This window comes from Podarcis melisellensis, assembly GCF_964234715.1.
Source record: "Podarcis melisellensis genome assembly, chromosome: 12".
NCBI classification, from domain to species: domain Eukaryota; kingdom Metazoa; phylum Chordata; class Lepidosauria; order Squamata; family Lacertidae; genus Podarcis; species Podarcis melisellensis.
The window spans coordinates 54733268-54759021 of record NC_138544.1 but is presented as its reverse complement, the minus strand read 5'-3'; the positions used below and the strand labels follow the sequence as shown (position 1 = coordinate 54759021).

The following is a 25754-nucleotide window of genomic DNA, read 5'->3' as shown; positions in this document are numbered from 1 at the left end:
GACCCCATGGACCAGAGCACGCCAGGCACTCCTATCTTCTACTGCCTCCCGCAGTTTGGTCAAACTCATGCTGGTAGCTTCGAGAACACTGTCCAACCATCTCGTCCTCCGTCGTCCCCTTCTCCTTGTGCCCTCCATCTTTCCCAACATCAGGGCTTTTCCAGGGAGTCTTCTCTTCTCATGAGGTGGCCAAAGTACTGGAGCCTCAGCTTCAGGATCTGTCCTTCCAGTGAGCACTCAGGGCTGATTTCCTTCAGAATGGATAGGTTAGATCTTCTTGCAGTCCATGGGACTCTCAAGAGTCTCCTCCAGCACCATAATTCAAAAGCATCCATTCTTTGGCAGTCAGCCTTCTTTATGGTCCAGCTCTCACTTCCATACATCACTACTGGGAAAACCATTTGTTGTTGTTTAGTCGTTTAGTCGTGTCCGACTCTTCGTGACCCCATGGACCAGAGAACGCCAGGCACCTCTGTCCTCTACTGCCTCCCGCAGTTTGGTCAAACTCATGCTGGTAGCCTCGAAAACACTATCCAACCATCTCGTCCTCTGTCGCCCCCTTCTCCTTGTGCCCTCCATCTTTCCCAACATCAGGGTCTTCTCCAGGGAGTCTTCTCTTCTCATGAGGTGGCCAAAGTACTGGAGCCTCAGCTTCACAATCTGTCCTTCCAGTGAGCACTCAGGTTTGATTTCCTTCAGTATGGAGAGGTTTGATCTTCTTGCAGTCCATGGGACTCTCAAGAGTCTCCTCCAGCACCATAATTCAAAAGCATCAATTCTTCGGCGATCAGCCTTCTTTATGGTCCAGCTCTCACTTCCATACATCACTACTGGGAAAACCATAGCTTTAACTATACGAACCTTTGTTGGCAAGGTGATGTCTCTACTTCTCAAGATGCTGTCTAGGCCTGTCATTGCCCTTCTCCCAAGAAGCAGGCGTGTTTTAATTTCGTGGCTGCTGTCACCATCTGCAGTGATCATTGAGCCCAAGAAAGTAAAATCTCTCACTACCTCCATTTCGTCCCCTTCTATTTGCCAGGAGGTGATGGGACCAGTGGCCATGATCTTCGTTTTTTTGATGTTGAGCTTCAGACCATATTTTGCGCTCTCCTCTTTCACCCTCATTAAAAGGTTCTTTATTTCCTCCTCACTTTCTGCCATCAAGGTTGTGTCATCTGCATATCTGAGGTTGTTGATATTTCTTCCGGCAATCTTAATTCCGGCTAGGGATTCATCCAGCCCGGCCTTTCGCATGATGAATTCTGCATATAAGTTAAATAAGCAGGGAGACAAAATACAGCCTTGTCGTACTCCTTTCCCAATTTTGAACCAATCAGTTGTTCCATATCCAGTTCTAACTGTAGCTTCTTGTCCCACATAGAGATTTCTCAGGAGACAGATGAGGTGATCTGGCATTCCCATTTCTTTAAGAACTTGCCATAGTTTGCCGTGGTCGACACAGTCAAAGGCTTTTGCATAGTCAATGAAGCAGAAGTAGATGTCTTTCTGGAACTCTCTAGCTTTCTCCATAATCCAGCGCATGTTTGCAATTTGGTCTCTGGTTCCTCTGCCTCTTCTAAATCCAGCTTGCACTTCTGGGAGTTCTTGGTCCACATACTGCTTGAGCCTTCCTTGTAGAATTTTAAGCATAACCTTGCTAGCGTGTGAAATGAGTGCAATTGTGCGGTAGTTGGAGCATTCTTTGGCACTGCCCTTCTTTGGGATTGGGATGTAGACTGATCTTCTCCAATCTTCTGGCCACTGCTGAGTTTTCCAAACTTGCTGGCATATTGAGTGTAGCACCTTAACAGCATCATCTTTTAAAATTTTAAATAGTTCAGCTGGAATACCGTCACTTCCACTGGCCTTGTTATTTGCAGTGCTTTCTAAGGCCCATTTGACTTCACTCTGCAGGATGTCTGGCTCAAGGTCAGCAACCACACTACCTGGGGTATACGGGACATCCATTTCTTTCTGGTATAATTCCTCTGTGTATTCTTGCCACCTCTTCTTGATGTCTTCTGCTTCTGTTAGGTCCTTTCCACTTTTGTCCTTTATTATGGAAATCTTTGTACGAAATGTTCCTTTCATATCTCCAATTTTCTTGAACAGATCTCTGGTTCTTCCCATTCTATTGCTTTCCTCTATTTCTTTGCATTGCTCGTTTAAGAAGGTCTTCTTGTCTCTCCTTGCAATTCTTTGGAAATCTGCATTCAATTTCCTGTATCTTTCACCATCTCCCTCACATTTTGCTTGCCTTCTCTCCCCCGCTATTTGTAAGGCCTCATTGGACAGCCACTTTGCTTTCTTGCATTTCCTTTTCATTGGGATGGTTTTCGTTGCTGCCTCCTGTATAATGTTACGAGCCTCCATCCATAGTTCTTCAGGCACTCTGTCCACCAAATCTAAATCCTTAAACCTGTTCCTCACTTCCACTGTGTATTCATAAGGGATTTGACTTAGATTGTATCTTACCGGCCCAGTGGTTTTTCCTACTTTCTTCAGTTTAAGCTTGAATTTTGCTATAAGAAGCTGATGATCTGAGCCACAGTCAGCTCCAGGTCTTGTTTTTGCTGACTGTATAGAGCTTCTCCATCTTTGGCTGCAGAGAATATAATCAATCTGATTTCGATGCTGCCCATCTGGTGATGTCCATGTGTAGAGTCGTCTCTTGTGTTGTTGGAAAAGCGTGTTTGTGATGACCAGCTTGTTCTCTTGACAGAACTCTATTAGCCTTTGCCCTGCTTCGTTTTGATCTCCAAGGCCAAACTTGCCAGTTGTTCCTTTTATCTCTTGACTCCCTACTTTAGCATTCCAATCCCCTATGATGAGAAGAACATCCTTCTTTGGTGTCACTTCTATAAGGTGTTGTAAGTCTTCATAGAATTGGTCAATTTCAGTTTCTTCAGCACCAGTAGTTGGTGCATAAACTTGGATTACTGTGATGTTAAAAGGTCTGCCTTGGATTCGTATCGAGATCATTCTATCATTTTTGAGATTGCATCCCAGTACAGCCTTCGCCACTCTTTTGTTGACTATGAGGGCCACTCCATTTCTTTTACGGGTTTCTTGCCCACAGTAGTAGATATGATGGTCACCCGAACTGAATTCACCCATTCCCGTCCATTTTAGTTCACTGATGCCCAGGATGTCAATATTTATTCTTGCCATCTCATTTTTGACCACCTCCAACTTACCCAGGTTCATGGTTCTTACATTCCAGGTTCCTATGCAATATTTTTCTTTACAGCATTGGACTTTCCTTTCGCTTCCAGGCATATCCGCAACTGAGCGTCCTTTCGGCTTTGGCCCAGCCGCTTCATCAGCTCTGGATCTACTTGTACTTGCCCTCCGCTCTTCCCCAGTAGCATGTTGGACGCCTTCCGACCTGAGGGGCTCATCTTCCAGCGTCATAACTTTTATATGCCTGTTGTCTTTGTCCATGGAGTTTTCTTGGCAGGGATACTGGAGTGGCTTGCCGGTTCCTCCTCCAGGTGGATCACGTTTGGTCAAAACTCTCCACTATGACCTGTTCATCTTGGGTGCCCTGCTCGGCATAGTTCATAGCTTCTCTGAGTTCTTCAAGCCCCTTCGCCACGGCAAGGCAGTGATCCATGAAGGGGGGGAAAACCATAGCTTGAACTATACGGACCTTTGTTGGCAAGGTGATGTCTCTGCTTTTTAAGATGCTGTCTAGGGTAGCTTTCTCCAAATATACATGGGCATAGGTAGTTTGGCCTGATACACAAATTTTTGAATAGCAATTCCCCAAGATTTCCGAATGTTATTTTCATGAGCGTATGCATTTTATGTACACTTTCAGCAAGCATAATGCATTTTTGTAAACATTGTTTGCTTGGAGAACTGCGTCGCAAAATTCAGAGAGGTGTGAATTTTGAAGGATGGCTGTTGCACTTTTCATATTCTTCCAGAAAACACGAACAAGGTAGGCTTACCTTTAAACATAAGCTGAATAAGATGACTCACCCATCCCTCTGTGGAGCTAGGTCACACCTCACAGTGACTGCAGTAGCACCACCATTTTGTTGCCACTGCAGGCAACAGAGCCTCATGGAGCAATTTAAGACTGCGCCATTAGTTTCTTAACCGAGGAGAATTGAACGTGGAGGCGTTTTGACAGCAGCTGTGTGACAGACTCTAGCTGCTTCCCTGCCCCTGTTCCAGACCATAAACCCAAACTTTTGCATAGTAACGAAACAACATCCTGGCAGGTTTGTTGTTGTGGTGGTTTTAAATCCTCTCAGAGTTTGGAATCCATTGCACAGGGAGATATCACAGCTGGGAAGAACTAAACAGGTCCAGAGAACTTTGAAGCTGAATTGCTAAAAGCAGAAGCAAGCGTGTAGAGAATAGGCAGAGCCACTTCAGCTGAGTTTTGCATGTCTCACATCTTTAATGGTGGAACCTCGGTTCTTGAACGTCTCTGTTGATGAATGTTTCAGAACCCAAAAGCCAAAAACCCGAAAGTAAATGCTTCCATTTTCAAATGCGCCTCAGAAGTTGAATGGCTTCTAAAGTGCGTTTCTCAATTTTCTCAACTGAATTCACCAACAGCCCTTTGTGCCTCAGTTTTCAAATGTTTTGGAAGTTGAACGGTCTTCCAGAATGGATTACGTTCGAAAACCGAGGTTCCACTGTAATGGCTAGCCTGAATGATGGCTCCTGATGGTTTGCATGGGGAAAGGCATCCTTATTAGGGGAAATCACTTTCAAAGATGCCTGCATGAATCAAGAAGGCGTGCAAAAAATGTTGTTAGGAGAAATTCGCACTGACGAATATTCATGATATTTTCTTCTTTTTTTATATAAAAAGGCGAATTGCTGCAGAAATGTGGAGAACAGAATTTAAGTTTGGAAAAGTGAGAAACCAAGAGAACTAGAATTGATAGATCCGTCCATGGCAATATGTGTGTGTTTTCTTTACTTGCAAAAATCTTCGTTATCAAGAAAGACGAAGGCTAAAAATGCAAAAGGTACCACAGAAAACTACAATTCAATATCAATTATCAGTGAGCTTCTCATGGATAAGTCTCCAATCAATTTCCAAGGAACTCGAATGTTTGGAAATGGTTGAATCCGTGGCTAAAGCTTTGCACTTAAAGCAGAGACAACCATCTAATCTCCCCTCTGATGTGAAGCTCTTTGAGTTACTAATAGCCCAATAGCTACCTCTTGGGGATCATCCATACTGTTGTCCAATGTGGATATTAGTCCTTTTTTAAAATATAGTTTTTATGATTTTCTTTAATAAACACAAAACGAAACACATATAATATAACAAAATTACAATAACAAATCAATCACATTTGCTCCGCTGAGCTCATGACTTCCCTCCCTAGAACAATAAGATCCAGAATGCAGCAATCTGATTGGTCCTAGAACAATAGGATCCAGAATGCAGCAGTCTGATTGGTCCTAGAACAATATGATCCAGAATGCAGCAGTCTGATTGGTCCACAGGAGCCAACCAATCCAGCTCCAGGTGGAAGTGAATCCGCAACCTGATTGGCTACAGAAGAATTAGCCAATCACGTGAGGCCCATTGTGTAAATAATGTATATAAAGCAGACATTCTGGGGGAACTTCCATTCCTCACTCCTCAGAGCTGAATAAAGAGCATGAAATCCACTCTCGACTCCGAGTATATTTCAGGTTCTTACAACGCTATGGGACTTGGGCATAGTGTGTGTGTGTATACGTATACACATAAGAGCCTGCTGGACCAAACCAGCGACTCATCTAGTACAGCATCCTGGTCTCACAGGGGCCAACCGGATGCCTGTGGGAAAACCACAAGCAGGATTCAAACACAAGGGCCTGTTCTCTATTCTCCGGTGGTTTTCATCAACTAGTATTCAGAAGCATTGCTGCCTCTGACTGCATAGCCATCGTAGCTAGTAGATAGCCTTCTCCTCTATGAATATGACCAGTCCTCTTTCAATGCCTTCCAAGTCATTGGCCATGACTGCTTCCAGTGGGAGAGAGTTCCACAGTCTAACTACACGCCATGTGAAGAAGTAATAAAAATAATAATAAAAAATTTTATTTATATCTCGCCCTCCCCAGCCGAAGCTGGGCCCAGGGCGGCTAACAACACTAAAACAGTGCAACATTATAAAAACATTATAAAAATTAATTAAAATCAAAATTGATGGCAACCATAAACTAAAGTTTTGTAAAGATTGCCAAAGGAGGGAGTCAGGCTGCGCCCTGACCAAAGGCCTGGTGGAACAGCTCTGTCTTGCAGGCCCTGCGGAAAGATGTCAAGTCCTGCAGGGCCCTTGTCTCTTGTGACAGAGCGTTCCACCAGATCGGGGCCACAGCCGAAAAAGCCCTGGCTCTGGTTGAGGCCAGCCTAACCTCTCTGTGGCCTGGGACCTTCAAGATGTTTTTATTTGAAGACCGTAAGTTCCTCTGCGGGGCATACCAGGAGAGGCGGTCCCATAGGTACATGTGTCCTAGGCCATATAGGGCTTTGAAGATCAAAACCAGCACCTTAAACCTGATCCTGTACTCCACCAGGAGCCAGTGCAGCTGGTAAAGCACTGGGTGAATGTGATCTTGCAGCGAGGATCCTGTAAGGAGTCTCGCCACGGCATTCTGCACCCGCTGGAGTTTCTGGGTGAGTCTCAAGGGCAGCCCCATGTAGAGCGAGTTACAATAATCCAGTCTGGAGGTGACCGTCGTGTGGATCACAGTGGCTAGGTCAGTGTGAGAGAGTACTTTCTTTCCCCTGTCCTGAATCTTCCAACATCCAGCTTTGTTTGATGTTCTAGTGCATGATTCTATAAACTTCTATCAACTTGTCTTGTCTCTGAAAAGTTCCAAACGTTGCAGCCTTTGAGGCATACAGATGCACACTCCTGCCTGTGCATTTGTGTGAAGGAAGCAGAGCAGGAGAAAGCGTGCAGCCCATTTGTGTCTTGAGTCGGTCTCGCAGTCTCAACTTCCTATTGGAGGGAGCCAAACATCCCCTCTCCCTCTCCTATCCCATCCCAGCTCACTCACTCAGGAAGCCAAACTTTGCTGCCAGACTCTCCAAGACGTCTGCAGCGGGAAGGGAGATTGGTTTCAAGGGGGGGTGGGAGGGGAGGACGGGGAGCAAGCCGGGAGCTCAGAGGTCTGCTCTGACTGCGCACTCTTGTCAAAAGCCTTCTGGAGAGCTGAGACCCTCTGTGCCAAAAGGAAACGAACCCAGGAGAGGCTGCCCTTTGGAGACTGGAACTTATTCCACAAGCTCCGGAAAGACGATGGGACGCTTTTGCAAAGGGATAAGGCCAGGAGTTCCTAGTATGTCTGTTTTCTTCCTCTTCTTGCATGTCTAAGCTGCTTAAATGTTGCTACTGCTACCTTCTCAGAATGCTTTGCAAATAAGCAGCGTACCTCAGAATGTTGTTTGCAAATTTGATAATTCCCCTTCCATTTTAAACTTTGGTCTTGAGATGGGGTGTGGTGGTGGTTGAGATTCAGAGGCAAGCTGCGTCAGCCCCCAGCCCCAATCCTAAAATGTGTGCTTGCGTGCAAGAGGATGAATTATGCTTTGTAAGGATCAATTACGCTACTTAGCCAACTTTGATCTACCCTTTATGCTGTAGGCAGGGTGCGGTAGAGTCAAGGTCCCTTAGTGCAGATCCACTCCCTCGTCTTAATGTCCCTGAAGTCCTCAGTCGTACGTGCAGTCTAAAGGCAGAGCAACTTGGAGGCTTCTCATGTACCACAGTGCAAATCTATGGGTGAAGCAGGGTTTCTCTTAACTGCGTGAGCAGGAAATGTCATTGCTTTGGTTTAAATGACAGGAAGCGGGTGTATTTGGGCCATTTATCTTGGACACTTGAGGTGTCTTTTTTTTTTTAGCACCCACCTGTGATGTTGTTGTTTAGTTGTTTAGTCGTGTCCGACTCTTTGTGACCCCATGGACCAGAGCACGCCAGGCACTCCTGTCCTCCACTGCCTCTCGCAGTTTGGTCAAACTCATGCTGGTAGCTTCGAGAACACTGTCCAAACATCTCGTCCTCTGTCGTCCCCTTCTCCTTGCGCCCTCCATCTTCCCCAACATCAGGGTCTTTTCCAGGGAGTCTTCTCTTCTCATGAGGTGGCCAAAGTCTTGGAGCCTCAGCTTCAGGATCTGTCCTTCCAGTGAGCACTCAGGGCTGATTTTCTTCAGAATGGAGAGGTTTGATCTTCTTGCAGTCCATGGGACTCTCAAGAGTCTCCTCCAGCACCATAATTCAGAAGCATCCATTCTTCGGCAATCAGCCTTCTTTATGGTCCAGCTCTCACTTCCATACATCACTACTGGGAAAACCATAGCTTTAACTATACGGACCTTTGTTGGAAAGGTGATGTCTCTGCTTTTTAAAATGCTGTCTAGGTTTGTCATTGCATTTCTGTGATAGTAAGTTGCTTTAAACTGTTTTTAGCATCGTTTTTTAATGTTTTAGCCCACCACGGGACCTTAGATTGAAGGGCAGGAGAATAATGATGATGATGATGATGATGATGTTGATAATAATGATACACAGCTGGACCTGGGATATCTCAGTTGAAAGAGCACGGATCTCATCTCAAGGTCATGGGTTCGAACCCCACATTGGGCAAAAGATTCCTGCAGTGCAGCGGGTTGGACTAGGTGACGCTTGTGGCTCCTTTCATTTCTATTATTTTTCACCCCCTACACATGGGTAGTTCTTTTCTGCCCTAGACACTGCGATGAAGCTGATTGGGATTTAATAAATGTGATTTTCTAAGAGATTTCCTTATTTCTTTTTGTACCAGCCCTGTGGATAAAATAGCAAGCTTTTGATGGTACACTGGGACATTCATTCAGAGCCGGGTCACTAGTGCATCTAGGTCAGTATTGTTTACACGGACTGGCAGATGCTCTCCAGGGCACGGGGCATTCCCAGCCTTCCTTGGAGGAGCCTGGGATTGAACCTGGGACCTCCTGGAGGCGAGGCAGGTGCTCACCCACTGAGCTCCATCCCTTCCCCTTAACCAGGTAGGAAGAAAGCAGGGATGACGCTCGTTTTACAGGTGTCCGGTACCCGATCCACCTCTGGAGTTTCACAGGTACTTAGCAGTGCAGTGTTCTCAAGGCTGTGCAAATGCAAGTATTTCTGTGCCTCCAGTGACATCTCAATAGGTTGATCACTGTGCAGATGTGATATACGGGGAGAGGCCGTAGCTTAGTGGCAAAGCATGACTTGCATGCAGAAGGTCCCAGGCGTTTGGTGTTTGCCAAGGAAAGAATCTCCTTGATTTACAGCTGGAAAGGAACCTCACGACCCTGTTAAAATGACAAGAGAGGAGGGAAATGGATAGCCCAGGGCGGACTGTCAAACAGACTGCCCGCGAGATGGCTGAAGAGGAGGAATTGAAGTGGTTCTGAGAGGCCTCGACATAGCAGAGTTGTATCTGGAAGCTGTTAAGCTCCTCAAAGGACTCCACCCCACCTCTGAACTTGCGATGGGTCTGGAAAAGGGTAGGCCTTGCAACAGATCTGCCAGCGTGCGGGTGTGTGCAGACCAGTTTTTAAGTGGAGTTAAAGAGGTGCAACGATGAAGGCATTCATTTATTTTGTCCCTGCCTAGGAAAACCAATTTGCTGGACTACAGTTCCCATCATCCATGACCATGCTGCCTGGAGCTGATGATGGGAGTTGTAGTCCAATAACTTTCTGGAGGACTACGGGCCAACCAGCCCTGGAGTGCAAATTCCCACCCAGCATGGACAGTGGTCGGGGGAAACAAATTTATTTATTACAGCATAACCTTTCGGCATCAGCTTTCACCGCAATAAATTTGCCCACGGGGTCCCATTCCCCTGCTGAAATTAGGCACATTTGTACAAAATGTGTATTTGGCGAAAGTGTGCGTGAAATTGCATATATTAGTGAAAAATTGCATACAGAAATGCATTACATTGGGGGGGTTGATTTCAAAAGTGTGTATGTTAGGCAAAACTGCATCCCAGTTTGTGTATATTGGGGGGGGGGAATATGCGGATGGGTTTTCATGAGCCCTTGTTTTTTAAAAAATCACAAAGCGATAAAGAAATGCAACAAACTGAATTGAAGGTTGTACAAAGGAGAGACTGAGAAAACGAGCAAATTTGTACACTCCCTCCGTACTGTGGCCTTATTGGAAACCATTGCTCAGTGGGAGAGCAATCGCCTGTGGGAGTTCCCAGGTTGAATCCCTGGTGTCTCCTGTTATGGAAAAGGGGTCTCAGGTATCAGGTGATGTGAAAGAGGTCTTTCTCCTTCAGCCTTTGGAGACCTTCAGCATTAGCAGAGTAGACAACACCATACTAGTTGGACGGCCTGACCAATGTAAAATAAAAATAGCCAGTGCAGTGCCCTTGATGTTGTTGGGCTGCAACTCATATTGTCTATAAGATGTCACAGGACTCTTTGCTGTGGATTTTTGCCAATGTCATATTGTTCTTATGCATATCAATGGTGCGGCCACCACTTGAGATATTACTGCACATGTCCTGTTCTGAGCCAGTACTGTCCCCCCCCAAAAAAACTTCTTTTTAAGCACCACTAGGGGGAGCACCCCTCTTCTCTTAACGGCATAGCTGCCCAGGGAACCAGAGCATTCCTTGGTCAAAGGAAAATCTGATTCTGCAAGTGACTCAAATGGAAACTATGGCAGTGAATCAAAATCGCGCAGAATTGGAGTGAGTCATAGCAAATTGAATGGGGGGCACTGAAGGAGGGTCTTGAAGCTCTGATCTTAAGAGAGCCCCCTCTTTATTCTCAGAGGTCCTCCCAACATCATTTTTATTGTGCTTTTATATTATTTGTGCTCAGGCTGGTGTCAGGGCAGTTGTAAATGATCTCAATACTCAATCGTTTTGAACCGGTGCATGTGACGTCATGGTCAGAGGGGGCAACTAGACCCTAGGAGACCGGAGTTCAAGTCAGCAGCTAAATTGGGCGTTTTCTTTTCCACTAACTGAAGCCAGAGTTTGACTGACTTGAACGGCAGCTTTAAAGTGCTGGATCATGTCCTAAACTTGCAAAGGAGGGAGGTCAGAGAATGTGGTGTCAGGAGGAGCTGTTAAGTCGCTGTGCTAAATGAAGGGCTTGCTCTTCGAATAACTCATCCATACTTAAGCTTTCTCATCTCCCATTTTTAACTCCAGCCTGCATTTCATTAATGTGCCATGCCTCCCTCCCTCCCTCTCTCCCTCTCTCTCTCTCTCTCTCTCTCTCTCTCTCTCTCTCTCTCTCTCTCTCTCTCTTAACTGATGGCTTTTAAAATTGTAATTTGTTCTAACGCCCTTACAAAATAAATGAATCAAACTGTAGCCCACATTGCGTGGGCATTGTGCCCTGAAAGGCGGATTAGAGTGGTTTCCAGCTGTAATGCTTTAAGAGAATATGGGAAAAAAGGTTTAGAAATAGGTTAAAATTTATTGATAAGGATTTGCTGAACTAACAATTTGAATTGGAATACAAAAAAGGGAGGTACGAGGAGGTCTGGGAAATAAGTTAATGGAAAATAAGTAATGGAAACTTTGTGTGTTTTTAATTATTTTTGTATTTTTGTTCTTTTTGACTTTTATTGTATCACTATTGAAAACTTTAATAAATATTCTTTTTTAAAAAAAGAAAAAAAGAAAGAAAGGCGGAGTAGAAATATGTTTAATTAAAATAATAAGAATATGGCGAAAAACCTTGCCTAGAACCCGGAGGACTTGAAAACCGCCATTTTAAAAATAAAAGGAAAATGAAAGCAGGGTGTTTGAAGCTAAATCCTGTGTTTGAAGCTAAATTCCACACAAAACCCTGACACAAGGCATTGTTGAAATTCGCTTCAACGCTTTTAGGTCACCCAAAAGCAGTTTATCAAATATATGCTTTTGTTCATAAAGATGAGTTGCGCTATCTGTTTAAAGCACTATTTTAGTCCCAGCTCCCCTACAAAAAAAATCAAACAAACCCGGGAACTGTAGTTTGTTAAGGGTGCTGAGAGTTGTTAGGAGACTGTTTCTCAGAGCTACAGTTCCCAGCACCCGTAACAAACCAAAGTTCCCAGGGTTCTTGTTTGGTGGGGAAGCCATGACTGCTAAAGCAGTGCAGGAGTGCTTTAAATGTATAGTGCAGATGTCAAGCATGTTTCACTGGCTTTTGAAAGATCACACCCAGTTGCACAATGATGCTGTTGTGCTCTGTGCCGCGATAGGCTATGCTACCATACAGTGTCTTCTTGCATCTGTGCACGGACTCTGGCCGGTGGAGGTGGCTCCTCTTTCTGAGCGCCTGCCGATCTGACTCCTGCCCAGAGAGCAATCTCAGCGGACCCCTTTTCTGATCTACTTTTATGGCTGCCGTCGTCCTTCCCGTGTAGGACAATGGAGCCGCTTGTTGTTCTGCCTAGTTATTTCCTCTGCGCTCTGCAGGGAGAAACCGTTCAGTCGTGCCCTCTTCAAGGGGGCGACAAATTTCAGCTTCCTTTGCTGAAGCGCTTGCAAGTAGGTGGACAGGATTTGCCTGCTTTGCTTGTCACATCTTCATTGGCCCGAGTGGCGCTCTGACATTCCTATAGCAAAGTGGTTTCATCCTGGCAAGCATCTGGACATGATGCTGCCTGGAGGCTGCACACAAGCTCCTCTGAGCTTCCTGGAGGAGAACCGGGATGTCAGTGAAATGATAATTGCCAGCATGGAGGCCAGAGAGGCGTGTTGCATGTAGAAACCAGCCTGGTGTAAAGGTAAAGGGACCCCTGACCATTAGGTCCAATCGCGGACGACTCTTGGGGTTGTGGTGCTCATCTCGCTTTATTGGCCGAGGGAGCCGGCGTACAGCTTCCGGGTCCACTCTCAGCCCCGTCAGGGGAAGCTGAGTTTGCCTCTGGGTCCGGTAACCCTCCAGCCTCTCCTGAGCTGCAGAGACTCAGGGCAGAGAGGCGGAGGGAACTAAGTTCCCGTAGGAGGAGTGCTCACCTCCAGGCCAGAAGAGGTGAGTTACCTGCGGACCGGGGCCGCCCTATGCCTCAGAGGAGATAAAGGCCAGTCAGCCCAGTCCCAGGTTGCGGGAGCAACATCATTGGTAACCTGTTCCTGCCAGCACCCTGTCCTGCACTTCCAGAGTTCCTGACCACGTCCGGCTCCTTGCCTTGGACCCCGCTTCGCCCCTGACGGTCAGCCTCCATACCCTCAACCTAGGACCGGGCTCAGACCACACCGCACGGCAACCCCCCCTCTCCGGGACCAGCACAGTAGTGGTTAGATCAGGGTGGGGTAGGGGACTGGTGGGCCAGATTACTACATTCCCCCACCCATTGCGGGGTGGCCATTTGTCAATCATGTGGTGTCACAATAAAATCAGGTGGTCTTTCTTGAGGTCCTCAGGTTATACACCACTGTATAAACACCCCCTAAATGAATCAGAACAAGAGTGCACACAGTCTACCCTCCTAGTAAGCTTCCTGCAAGAAAATCAGGGCAAACACTCAGGAAACAGGTCGTCTGGAACAGCCCTCTGTCTCTTGAAACTAGGAAAGTCTAGCTCCAGGGGAGTTATACTGGGATGTGGGGAACTGGAACAGGCTAAGCAACAAGAGTGTGAATGGACGGGAAGGAGGAAACAGCCATTCCCCCCAGGCCCAATCTCCAGTATCTCCTGCCTGACACCCTCAGGGGCTGCTGCCGGTCAGTGTCAACAATACTGTGCTAGATGGACCAATGGTCTGGCTCTGAATAAGGCACTTTCCGGTGTGCCCCTTGTTAGGGCTTGAAGCAGAGAGCCAGTTCTTGCCAATGACCCTTGTCCTCCCCTTAGCACACTCTCAGCACCAGTCGCTGAATGAAGCCAGCATCCCTTTCCACGGCCATCAGAGCACACGCCTGCATCCTGCAACCTCTCCTTCGGGCAATCTCAGTCCGTGCTGCAAATATTTGCTTTGGCTCCCCTTGGCGGAGCTCCCTCCTCATCAGGAGCTACAACAATGCGGATTTAAAAATAATAATAATCATTATCATTATTATAATGGGGAAATGCCTCTCTCCACATTCCTCAGGTCGGAGTCTCCTCCCGGGCCAAAGCTTTGCCTGGTTTTATACACGCGTGAACATGGAAGTGGTTTCGTTCCAGGGCAGCCCATCCAACCATCTGGAATAGATATCCCTCCAAAAACAGGACCTGCTTCCCACTGGATTGCCAAGTTGGAAAGCCAAAAATCCTAGAAAGAGGAATAAAACAAATAACTGGAAGAATAAAGGGGTTCTTCTTTTATTGCTTCATGTTTCGAGCATGATTATGCGCAGGAACATGGTCCTGTTATTAGGCTGACTGAGATGGGGCTGGGGGATGAACTTGGCACCGTCTGCATTCAAGGGAAGTGCTACCGTATTTTCCGGCGTATAAGACGACTGGGCGTATAAGACGACTCACCAACTTTTCCAGTTTAAAATATAGAGTTTGGGATATACTCGCCATATAAGACTACTCCTCTTCTAACGCACACCAAATAAAAATAAAAAAAAACCAGTCTCCAGTGCAGCTCGGAAATCCGCTCCACTTCCCAGTAACCAGGGGCTTCTGGGGCCAATTTTCAAGCTTATTTCTGCTTCATCTAGAGAGCTGGGTGTCCTCTGATTTAATTTGCTGTCGTTTTATCCTTTGGTGGGGAGTTGCTGCAGGAGCTGCTGCTGTAGCCGGCGTATAAGACGACCTCTGACTTTTGAGAAGATTTGCCTGGGTTAAAAAGTAGTCTTATACGCCAGAAAAGACAGTAATTCACTGAGATTTGGCCCTAATAGGAACATAGGTAAAGGTAAAGGGACCCCTGACCATTAGGTCCAGTTGTGACCGACTCTGGGGTTGCGACGCTCATCTCGCTTTATTGGCCGAGGAAGCTGGCGTACAGCTTCCGGGTCGTGTGGCCAGCACGACTAAGCCGCTTCTGGCGAACCAGAGCAGCACACGGAAACGCCGTTTACCTTCCCGCAGGAGTGGTACCTATTTATCTACTTGCCCTTTGATGTGCTTTCAAACTGCTAGGTTGGCAGGAGCAGGGACCGAGCAACGGGAGCTCACCCCATCATGGGGATTCGAACCGCCAACCTTCTGATCTGCAAGTCCTAGGCTCTGTGGTTTAACCCACAGCGCCACTGTAGGTTATAGAGCCTATTAAAAGTAAAAAATGCCATCCTGAGTGCTTATTGCAAACTAACCAGGGCTACTGTCAAAATGTTGGAACAAATGCTCAGACACGCTTCTTTGAAGGAAAATTACAAGTTAAGCTGCAAACATTTTGAACTGTGCACTTGGACTTCTTTTAAAGATTGATGTAAGACTTTTTCTATTTGAAATGATGCTCCAAATAATAATAATAATAATAATAATAATAATAATAATAATAATAATAATAAAAGGAACAAGGAAACCAGATGTCTCTGCTGCTCAGTGCTAGAAACTCCCCTCCTCCCGTATTTAACAAATCTGAATAGTCACTTACTTGGAGTTGCCAAAACTTCTGTCTCTTGCGGTTTCCATTTGACAAACGGTCTTTCAGCAGCATCTGGGCTGCAGCGCAGCCAGTGGCACACGCAGGGCAGCGGATGGCAAATATATATTTGAGAACCTCCGTACTGTGGCCTTATTGGAAACCATTGCTCAGTGGGAGAGCAATCGCCTGTGGGAGTTCCCAGGTTGAATCCCTGGTGTCTCCTGTTATGGAAAAGGGGTCTCAGGTATCAGGTGATGTGAAAGAGGTCTTTCTCCTTCAGCCTTTGGAGACCTTCAGCATTAGCAGAGTAGACAACACCATACTAGTTGGACAGCCTGACCAATGTAAAATAAAAATAGCCAGTGCAGTGCCCTTGATGTTGTTGGGCTGCAACTCATATTGTCTATAAGATGTCACAGGACTCTTTGCTGTGGATTTTTGCCAATGTCATATTGTTCTTATGCATATCAATGGTGCGGCCACCACTTGAGATATTACTGCGCATGTCCTCTTCTGAGCCAGTACTGTCCCCCCCCAAAAAAACTTCTTTTTAAGCACCACTAGGGGGAGCACCCCTCTTCTCTTAATGGCATAGCTGCCCAGGGAACCAGAGCATTCCTTGGTCAAAGGAAAATCTGATTCTGCAAGTGACTCAAATGGAAACTATGGCAGTGAATCAAAATTGCGCAGAATTGGAGTGAGTCATAGCAAATTGAATGGGGGGGCACTGAAGGAGGGTCTTGGAGCTCTGATCTTAAGAGAGCCCCCTCTTTATTCTCAGAGGTCCTCCCAACATTATTTTTATTGTGCTTTTATGATTATTTGTGCTCAAGTTGCTGTCAGGGCAGTTGTAAATGATCTCAATACTGATAGCAAATCGTTTTGAATCGGTGCATGTGACGTCATGGTCAGAGGGGGCAACTAGACCCTGGGAGACCAGAGTTCAAGTCAGCAGCTAAATCGGGCGTTTTCTTTTCCACTAACTGAAGCCAGAGTTCGACTGACTTGAACGGCAGCTTTAAAGTGCTGGATCATGTCCTAAACTTGCAAAGGAGGGAGGTCAGAGAATGTGGTATCGTGAGCAGCTGTTAAGTCGCTGGGCTAAATGAAGGGCTTTCTCTTCGAATAATTCATCCATACTTAAGCTTTCTCATCTCCCATTTTTAACCCCAGCCTGCATTTCATTAATGTGCCATGCTCTCTCTCTCTCTCTCTTAAGTGATGGCTTTTAAAATTGTAATTTGTTCTAACGCCCTTACAAAATAAATGAATCAAACTGTAGCCCACATTGCGTGGGCATTGTGCCCTGAAAGGCGGATTAGAGTGGTTTCCAGCTGTAATGCTTTAAGAGAATATGGAAAAAAAGGTTTAGAAATAGGTTAAAATTTATTGATAAGGATTTGCTGAACTAACAATTTGAATTGGAATACAAAAAAGGGAGGTACGAGGAGGTCTGGGAAATAAGTTAATGGAAAATAAGTAATGGAAACTTTGTGTGTTTTTAATTATTTTTGTATTTTTGTTCTTTTTGACTTTTATTGTATCACTATTGAAAACTTTAATAAATATTCTTTTTTAAAAAAAGAAAAAAAGAAAGAAAGGCGGAGTAGAAATATGTTTAATTAAAATAATAAGAATATGGCGAAAAACCTTGCCTAGAACCCGGAGGACTTGAAAACCGCCATTTTAAAAATAAAAGGAAAATGAAAGCAGGGTGTTTGAAGCTAAATCCTGTGTTTGAAGCTAAATTCCACACAAAACCCTGACACAAGGCATTGTTGAAATCCGCTTCAACGCTTTTAGGTCACCCAAAAGCAGTTTATCAAATATATGCTTTTGTTCATAAAGATGAGTTGCGCTATCTGTTTAAAGCACTATTTTAGTCCCAGCTCCCCTACAAAAAAAATCAAACAAACCCGGGAACTGTAGTTTGTTAAGGGTGCTGAGAGTTGTTAGGAGACTGTTTCTCAGAGCTACAGTTCCCAGCACCCGTAACAAACCAAAGTTCCCAGGGTTCTTGTTTGGTGGGGAAGCCATGACTGCTAAAGCAGTGCAGGAGTGCTTTAAATGTATAGTGCAGATGTCAAGCATGTTTCACTGGCTTTTGAAAGATCACACCCAGTTGCACAATGATGCTGTTGTGCTCTGTGCCGCGATAGGCTATGCTACCATACAGTGTCTTCTTGCATCTGTGCACGGACTCTGGCCGGTGGAGGTGGCTCCTCTTTCTGAGCGCCTGCCGATCTGACTCCTGCCCAGAGAGCAATCTCAGCGGACCCCTTTTCTGATCTACTTTTATGGCTGCCGTCGTCCTTCCCGTGTAGGACAATGGAGCCGCTTGTTGTTCTGCCTAGTTATTTCCTCTGCGCTCTGCAGGGAGAAACCGTTCAGTCGTGCCCTCTTCAAGGGGGCGACAAATTTCAGCTTCCTTTGCTGAAGCGCTTGCAAGTAGGTGGACAGGATTCGCCTGTTTTGCTTGTCACATCTGCATTGTGGCGCTCTGACATTCCTATAGCAAAGTGGTTTCATCCTGGCAAGCATCTGGACATGATGCTGCCTGGAGGCTGCACACAAGCTCCTCTGAGCTTCCTGAAGGAGAACCGGGATGTCAGTGAAATGATAATTGCCAGCATGGAGGCCAGAGAGGCGTGTTGCATGTAGAAACCAGCCTGGTGTAAAGGTAAAGGGACCCCTGACCATTAGGTCCAATCGCGGACGACTCTGGGGTTGTGGCGCTCATCTCGCTTTATTGGCCGAGGGAGCCGGCGTACAGCTTCCGGGTCATGTGGCCAGCATGACTAAGCTGCTTCTGGTGAACCAGAGCAGCGCACGAAAACGCCGTTTACCTTCCCTCCGGAGCAGTACCTATTTATCTACTTGCACTTTGATGTGCTTTCGAACTGCTAGGTTGGCAGGAGCAGAGACCGAGCAACGGGAGCTCACCCCATCGCGGGGATTCGAACTGCCGACCTTCTGATCTGCAGGTCCTAGGTTCTGTGGTTTAACCCACAGCACCACCTGTGTCCCTTGTGTACAAAGGCCAAATTTACATTGCTGCCCCACCCGCTCTGGCCCCTGTCCCCGCCCACCACTCGCAGAAGCAGATGCTTTATCACCACTCTTCTATAGTAGGGTTACCAGACGTCCCTGGTTCCCGGGGACAGTCCTCAGTTTTGCAAATCTGTCCCCGGACAAATTCCGTCCCCGGAATGTCCCCGGATTTGCAAATCTGTCCCCGGGAAACGTGGCAGTGGCAGCCTCAGCAGCCCAGAGCCAGCCTGGTAGCACAGTTGGCTCTGGCTGCCTTCAGGAACTCCTCACTGCCGCCGCCACTGCCAAAGGGGAACCGGGGATGTCCGGTGGTACAGATCTTCTGTCCTCTTCTCCCTTTGGGAGTCACGAGTGGGTGGCCATTACCCAGGAGGGGCGCAAGGCACACAGTTTCTCTGCCAGGCAAGGTGCAAAGCCCTTCTTTCGCACCCTGTGAAACATAAATGCACAGAGTTTTTTTTAAAAAAACTGGGCAACAGCTGCCCGTCCGCAACTCGTGAGCCTGCCCCTATCAGTCAAAACAAAGGGGCGAGGAGAGAGGATATCAGGGGAGGCTTGGCAGTCACGGGTGGGTGGCGTGCCATTGCCGTTTTTTAAAAAAACTCTGCACATTTATGTTTCACAGGGTGCGAAAGAAGGACTTTGCACCTTTATACACTGTGCATGTTTGCTTGGGCCCAGGCTCTTTCGCCTCACCATCCCCACTACTGACTCCCTGTTGCTACTCAGCTTCAAAAATAAAATAAAGTGTCCCTGGATTCATTGAAGAAAATCTGGTAACCGTATTAGGGATTCCCAGATCTGATCCTTATGCAACATGGGGGCTCACGGTCTCGAGCCAAGGAGGGCCATTGCAGTCCATTGACCTCATTCTGTGCACGATGCTCAGCGCATAATGAGCCAGGCCAGAGACTGTGACTTTATAAGACTAGAGGGGCAGGGGCTGACTTCTACTGAGCTGGTAGCTGCAGTGAATCCTGGGAGCTTCTCAGCCAAAGAAAGAGCCGAGAGTTACTGTATTTTCCACTCCATAAGACACACTTTTTTCTTCCTAAAAAGTAAGGGGAAATGTCTGTGCGAATGTGTGGTCCCTGGAGCCGAATTGCCCAGGGGTGAAAAGCAGATCATGCTTCTTTCTTTCTTTCTTTTTTTTTTTTTGAAAGCAGGAACTGGGTGTTGAAAGGAAGCAGCTGATCGGCAAGCGATCGGGCAGGGAGATAAGGGACGCTACAGATAAAGGAGGCTACCTGGGAGGGGGGAGGTAAAAGCCCATGGATCCTCAGGATTTTTGCATTGGGTCACCCCAAATTCACCATCTGATCACATAGCATGTCCATGGCTACAGCCTGCACCACAAAAATCATACATCCACTGTTTCGTTCAGAATATTTTTTTTTCTCTTGTTTTCCTCCTCTAAAAACTAGGTGCATCTTATGGGGCAAAAAATACGGTAACTCTTATTGCCGGAGATACTCACACCTGTCTAGCATCTAGGCAGCTGTTCCCAGCTCTGTGCTCTATGGAGCAATTGCAGCAACTGGGGGTCACTCCCCTTCCACCAGTTTATGTACCTTCCCCTGACATAGCCAGAGACTATGCCTGAACGGAAGCTTCCTCTGCTCTTCCCACTTCACTTCTTTTCTGCCAGTCCCAGGACACAGTGCCACCCTCTGGCTGTTTGCAGTAGTGTCACTGAAGTACAACAGTGAGCTGGTGGGACTTTCTACGTTGACAAGTTCACCACGGTGGCTCAGAATAAGGCAAATGGGACCCGCTTAAAGGTTCCCTGGCTGAAGTTCCTCGGAACCTTATCAAGAAGAACTTGCCGGCACATTTTCAGTCTTTTCTCTCGTCGTGTGGTTTAGAAACTTAGTGTCTTACCTTCTCATATTCTGCGCCCCAGAGTTGTAAGAAAGAACAGTTTTGCAGGATCATGTGCAGTTGTATCACACACAGGGGAAGAACAGAAAGGCTGTTCTTTATTCCACACCCTGCTGTTGTTTACTCTGCACCATCGCCTGGTGTTTGGAGGTTTTCTGCTTCTGAACATGAAGGTTCGACATACCTATCGCAATCAATAGCTATTGACACACCTCCTTCAAATTTGTCTCAACCTTTTACTTTAATTTTATTTTTCTTTTAAAAATGGAATCTAATTAGCTGGTGGGTGTTGGGACATCTTGCAGCAAGACATGCCTTACGTTAACTGAGCATCGTGTGTGGCGTATCCCATAACTTAATAAGTTTGTGTGGGGAATGTCCTGCCCTGATTCCCGGATTCTGCGCATACGTGAGCATCAAACGGCGACTCTAGGGTTAAAGCTCAGGGTCTGTGGTCCAAAAGACAATGGGCGCATTCTGCAGTTGCAGCTCGTTCTTCTGCACATCCCCGCACCACAGAGAGGAAGATGACTGTCTTTATGCACACCACCTCCAGTGATGTATCAGTTTTGCACAAGCTGCAGACTCTCCAAAGCACACGGCCTCCAGAGATTACGCTTTCAATGGGCCAATTGTGGAGTTCAGATAAAGACTCCCTTGACACGGATGGGCTGTGGCCAAAGGTCCCTGAACAATCTGACCATGGAGCAGAGGGCATAAACTATTTTCTTAGAAAAGGGATGGAGGAAGAATAGGAGCGCATTTGGCAGCTGAAATTTGCTAGCCACCCCAGAACAAAGCAGAGCGTTCTGCAAACTTTCCTCCGGTTGCTCAGCTACGATTTGATGCCTGCCTTGCTCTCTCCAGAGCTGCAGGGATGATCTCTGGCCTTAGATCCTGGTGGGAAGGTTTTCTCAGGAGGAGAACTCGTTTTCTGCCATGTTTCCAGATGCTGTTAACATGGACTGGGGATTGCCTAATATAAACATCTGTGAAATTGCCACCACCCGCCCCTGGTCAGAGGATCTGGCTTTGGAGCTTACGAATTCCAGATGTGCCTGCCTGATGCCAAGCCGAAAACAGAAAGAGGAGCCAAACCGATGAGATGGATGTTCCAGCCGTGGTTAGGTCCTGGTAATTGGGGACACGTGGGGGACTGCACTCTGTTTTCCTTTGCGGGGGTCGTTTTTGCCTTAGCAGTGAAGCGTTGCTAGGTTCTCAAATATATATTTGCCATCCGCTGCCCGGCGTGTGCCACTGGCTGCGCTGCAGCCCAGATGCTGCTGAAAGACCGTTTGTCAAATGGAAACCGCAAGAGACAGAGGTTTTGGCAACTCCGAGTAAGTGACTATTCAGATTTGTTAAATACGGGAGGAGGGGAGTGTCTAGCACTGAGCAGCAGAGACATCTGGTTTCCTTGTTCCTTTTATTATTATTATTATTTGGAGCATCATTTCAAATAGAAAAAGTCTTACATCAATCTTTAAAAGAAGTCCAAGTGCACAGTTCAAAACGTTTGCAGCTTAACTTGTAATTTTACTTCAAAGAAGCGGGTCTGAGCATTTGTTCCAACATTTTGATAGTAGCCCTGGTTAGTTTGCAATAAGCACTCAGGATGGCATTTTTTACTTTTAATAGGCTCTATAACCTACAGTGGCGCTGTGGGTTAAACCACAGAGCCTAGGACTTGCTGATCAGAAGGTTGGCGGTTCGAATCCCCATGATGGGGTGAGCTCCCGTTGCTCGGTCCCTGCTCCTGCCAACCTAGCAGTTTGAAAGCACATCAAAGGGCAAGTAGATAAATAGGTACCACTCCTGCGGGAAGGTAAACGGCGTTTCCATGTGCTGCTCTGGTTCGCCAGAAGCGGCTTAGTCGTGCTGGCCACACGACCCGGAAGCTGTACGCCAGCTCCCTCGGCCAATAAAGCGAGATGAGCGCCGCAACCCCAGAGTCGGCCACCACTGGACCTAATGGTCAGGGGTCCCTTTACCTTTACTTATGTTCCTATTAGGGCCAAATCTCAGTGAATTACTGTCTTTTCTGGCGTATAAGACTACTTTTTAACCCAGGCAAATCTTCTCAAAAGTCAGAGGTCGTCTTATACGCCGGCTACAGCAGCAGCTCCTGCAGCAACTCCCCACCAAAGGATAAAACGACAGCAAATTAAATCAGAGGACACCCAGCTCTCTAGATGAAGCAGAAATAAGCTTGAAAATTGGCCCCAGAAGCCCCCGGTTACTGGGAAGTGGAGCGGATTTCCGAGCTGCACTGGAGACTGGTGTTTTTAAAAAAATTATTTGGTGTGCGTTAGAAGAGGAGTAGTCTTATACGGCGAGTATATCCCAAACTCTATATTTTAACTGGAAAAGTTGGTAAGTAGTCTTATACGCCCAGTCGTCTTATACGCCGGAAAATACGGTAGCACTTCCCTTGAATGCAGACGGTGCCAAGTTCATCCCCCAGCCCCATCTCAGTCAGCCTAATAACAGGACCATGTTCCTGCGCATAATCATGCTCGAAACATGAAGCAATAAAAGAAGAACCCCTTTATTCTTCCAGTTCTTTTTTTTATTCCTCTTTCTAGGATTTTTGGCTTTCCAACTTGGCACTCCAGTGGGAAGCAGGTCCTGTTTTTGGAGGGATATCTGTTCCAGATGGTTGGATGGGCTGCCCTGGAACGAAACCACTTCCATGTTCACGCGTGTATAAAACCAGGCAAAGCTTTGGCCCGGGAGGAGACTCCGACCTGAGGAATGTGGAGAGAGGCATTTCCCCATTATAATAATGATAATGATTATTATTATTTTTAAATCCGCATTGTTGTAGCTCCTGATGAGGAGGGAGCTCCGCCAAGGGGAGCCAAAGCAAATATTTGCAGCACGGGCTGAGATTGGCCGAAGGAGGGGTTGCAGGATGCAGGCGTGTGCTCTGATGGCCGTGGAAAGGGATGCTGGCTTCATTCAGCGACTGGTGCCGAGGGTGTGCTAAGGGGAGGACAAGGGTCATTGGCAAGAACTGTCTCTTTGCTTCAAGCCCTAACAAGGGGCACACCGGAAAGTGCCTTATTCAGAGCCAGACCATTGGTCCATCTAGCACAGTATTGTTGACACTGACCGGCAGCAGCCCCTGAGGGTGTCAGGCAGGAGATACTGGAGATTGGGCCTGGGGGGAATGGCTGTTTCCTCCTTCCCGTCCATTCACACTCTTGTTGCTTAGCCTGTTCCAGTTCCCCACATCCCAGTATAACTCCCCTGGAGCTAGACTTTCCTAGTTTCAAGAGACAGAGGGCTGTTCCAGACGACCTGTTTCCTGAGTGTTTGTCCTGATTTTCTTGCAGGAAGCTTACTAGGAGGGTAGACTGTGTGCACTCTTGTTCTGATTCATTTAGGGGGTGGTGTATAATGGGACAGTGGTGTATAACCTGAGGACCTCAGTGGGCAAGAAAGACCACCTGATTTTATTGTGACACCACATGATTGACAAATGGCCACCCCGCAATGGGTGGGGGAATGTAGTAATCTGGCCCACCAGTCCCCTACCCCACCCTGATCTAACCACTACTGTGCTGGTCCTGGAGAGGGGGAGTTGCCGTGCGGAGTCCAGTCCTAGGTCGAGGGTATGGAGGCTGTCCATCAAGGGCGAAGCGGGGTCCAAGGCAAGGAGCTGGGCGTGGTCAGGAACTCAGGAGAGCAGGTCAGGGTGCAGGCAGGGACAGGTTACCAACGATGTTGCTCCCGCAACCTGGGACTGGGCTGACTGGCCTTTATCTCCTCTGAGGCATAGGGCGGCCCTGGTCCACAGGTGACTCGCCTCTCCTGGCCTGGAGGCAAGCAATCCTCCTGCGAGAACTTAGTTCCCTCTGCCTCTCTGCCCTGAGCCTCTGCAGCTCAGGAGAGACTGGAGGGTTACTGGACCCAGAGGCAACCTCACCTCCTGACAGGGCTGGGAGAGGAGCAGGGAATGGGTCCTCCATCACCTCCGGAGCCAGAGCGGATTCAGCTGGTGTCTGCTCCTGAGGATCCGGCACAGGTGAAGACCCTTCAGGTTCAAGCCCCAGCCCCGGCTCAGCTGGTTCTGGAGGCAGGGACTCCTGTGCAGGCTGGGATTCCTCAGGTTCAGCCTCTGAATCGGATTCCCAGGCCATCACAACTACACTAGTGTAGGACAGCAGGGGTTGAACCTGTGGACTCTGCGCCCAGAGTTTCTTCATCTGTAGCGCCATGCTTGCACTCTACCACTGGCTTCCCATGAAAAATCCAGGTGGAACTGGATTCAGCATGAACCTCACCCCTTGGCAAAAGCACTGCCATCCTCCTCTTAATTACCCCTTGGCGGTGGCCAAGAGAGGAGTTTCACAACCGGTGGTGGAAAATTCGAGGATTGAAACAGCAATATTGTGGCCTTTAGGAATGCCTTGTTCATTTCCTGCTCCCTTGCCAGAGCATTAAGATACGGACCGGTAGAGCGCTTCGGACCCTGAATTGCTTGTATATTTGACTCATGGATTTGGGAGCTGAGCTACACCTAGTTCCAGCTATTGAAATGCCGGCAGCCGTCCCTGGCTCACAGGAACTGACCCTTCCATTGTTGGAGGAAGCTGCGATGACATACAGGGTTTATTACCTATTCTTTCTGTCCATGTGTGTGTGCGTTGAGGCTGGAATTCCAGTGGGCTGGGGCAGCTGTCTGGGGATAGGTCGGGAAGACTCGCCTTAGCCGAGGAATGCAAAGGTTAGTTGGGGATGGAGAATGATGAGCCGCCATTTCACCTCCAGGATCTGCTCACCCCAAAGTGAAGTCCTGGGGCTGCCAGACCCCCCAACCCCATCTTGCAAAATCGCCCACTGTCTTTCATGCATGTGCAGGGATGACTTTCATGGGCTGGAAAAAAGCAATCGTTCCTCCTGGGTTTTCATGTGCGGTTCCTCAGCGGCCTCCAGTTCAGAGTTTCCCAAACTTGGGTCTCCAGCTGTTTTGGGACTACAGTTCCCATCCTCCCTGGCCACTGGTCCTGCTAGCAAGGGATGATGGGAGTTGTAGTCCAAAAACAGCTGGAGAACCATGTTCTGCATCTGCTTGCCTGCTGGAGGTTCTGGTTCTGCAAGGGACCTTGTGTTGGGCCTTGGAGCCTTCCTTGAATTTCCCTTTGGGGTGACTTGGGTATGTGTTTCATTTTTTAAATCTCAGGGTCCTACACAGAGGCAGAGCTAGTCGCCTGCAGCAAGTGGTGAGCATCCCAGGAGGGCGCCGCCCACTGCAAGTGTCCCAGGGGGGTGGGGCAGCAATGTCACCCCCACTCAGGGATGACACCTAGGACAGACCGCCCCCACCATAGGCGC

General features: G+C 47.4%; 1 protein-coding gene and 1 long non-coding RNA gene across 4 annotated transcripts in view; both read left to right on the top strand.

Moving 5' to 3' along the window:
- Positions 1-25754, top strand: part of LOC309353458 — a 339290-nt gene that overhangs the window by 269096 nt on the left and 44440 nt on the right. The gene's annotated exons all lie outside the window — the stretch shown is intronic.
- Positions 1-25754, top strand: part of GJC2 (gap junction protein gamma 2) — an 88298-nt gene that overhangs the window by 21682 nt on the left and 40862 nt on the right. Inside the window, exon 1 of one of the 3 annotated variants that reach the window (XM_081882605.1) lies at positions 7139-7311. The exons of 1 other annotated variant lie outside the window; for it this stretch is intronic. The gene's annotated coding sequence lies outside the window, so the exon portion shown is untranslated. Of the gene's footprint in view, positions 1-7138; positions 7312-21119; positions 21755-25754 lie in introns of those variants that run through there. One more of the 3 variants, XM_081882604.1, reaches the window with a different exon arrangement.